Source organism: Propithecus coquereli, unplaced genomic scaffold (genome assembly GCF_000956105.1).
Source record: "Propithecus coquereli isolate 6110/MARCELLA unplaced genomic scaffold, Pcoq_1.0 Scaffold5, whole genome shotgun sequence".
NCBI classification, from domain to species: Eukaryota; Metazoa; Chordata; class Mammalia; order Primates; family Indriidae; genus Propithecus; species Propithecus coquereli.
The window spans coordinates 20591274-20592711 of record NW_012150840.1 but is presented as its reverse complement, the minus strand read 5'-3'; the positions used below and the strand labels follow the sequence as shown (position 1 = coordinate 20592711).

The following is a 1438-nucleotide window of genomic DNA, read 5'->3' as shown; positions in this document are numbered from 1 at the left end:
TCATTTAATTTAAAACTGCTTCACTGTCTTTTCATTTTCATCATCATCAGTGGCAGGAGGCTTCTTTTGGAGGCCATATTTTTCTAAAAAACAAAGATTTTTATACCTTTTTAAGAATTATAATCTGTGTACAGTGAAATGTAGGGAGCAAGAAAGCTGAATTGAAATTCGTTTACTATGTTCCAGCTACCTAAATTTCACTGCACTCCAGTTCTGTGTTTCTGCAACAAAAAGAGTCAAAATTATAAATATTAAAGCTGTGGATATCAAATATAATCTGCTTAACTTTCCTCCTTTTAGAAGAGGAAGGCAAGAAATTTAGTAGTAAAAGACTCTGCTACTATTATCGCTAGTACTATTAGCTAATAATTGAGTACTTATTTCATGCTAGAAAGATTTAATTCTTGCAACAACGCTATGAAGTAGTCATTATTATTTTCTCCATTTTATGGTTGAGGAAGTTGGCGCAGAGAGAGGAAATAACTCAGCTTGCCAAAGATCAAACAGGAAGGATGTAGTGGAGTCAGAATTTAAATCTAGGCTGTAAGTCCTCAAAATCTCTGCTCTTTACCACTTATAGTATACTGTGGTTCAAAACCATTTTCACATGTTGTTGATATGAATAAAGCATTTAAATTCCTGAATTGTGAGCAATATTACTGAGCTATACTTTTAATCTTTTAAACTGGTAAGACTAAGTTAATTTAATACTTAGATTTTTTTTTTGACAAGTTGATAAAACTAACAAAATGGCATTAACATTTTAATATTTGTGTTCTTAGTTAGGAATGGTTTTATTATGTAGCTTTTATGCATTTCAAGGAAAAGTATAAATTAAGCACTGGGAACATGAGTTTCAGGAAATAGTTGTCCTGTAAGAAGATACAGGGCAATTTACAGGGATGATTTAGTTGATTAGTTTAAATGGTCATTTGAATGTGCAGTGTCCAACTGGGACTCTTCTGATCTATAGGCCAGTACCATCTGGTGGTAGTTTTTGTGACTCAGAGGCATTCATGAGGTAAAGAAACTTTATTTAATCCAAAAGAAGAATCAAGTTTCTTGTGAAATGAGGTGGCTTAACTTTGTGGATAAGTAAAATTTTAGGATCCAGTTCTGCTTTACTTATATCACAGATTCTTAATTCGCGTTCGTAAAAATACTGGGTAGGAAGTTAAAAGGTTTAACTTTCTATTTGATTCAGAAAGATTGTTATTCTCATTTAATTACTGATTTTTCATATTTATTGACATCTGTTGCAAAAAGTACATTGAATAAATAATAAAAGTAGACTGGAAAGTGAGCTTTTGGAAATGATTAAATAAATTTTAATTCAGAACTCACGTTCGTAAAAATACTGGGTAGGAAGTTAAAAGGTTTAACTTTCTATTTGATTCAGAAAGATTGTTATTCTCATTTAATTACTGATTTTTCATAT

At 31.0% G+C, this 1438-nt stretch overlaps 1 protein-coding gene across 1 annotated transcript in view; it reads left to right on the top strand.

Moving 5' to 3' along the window:
• The window catches only part of CEP128 (centrosomal protein 128kDa), a 414369-nt gene that overhangs the window by 19341 nt on the left and 393590 nt on the right, over positions 1 to 1438 (top strand). The window lies entirely within an intron of this gene.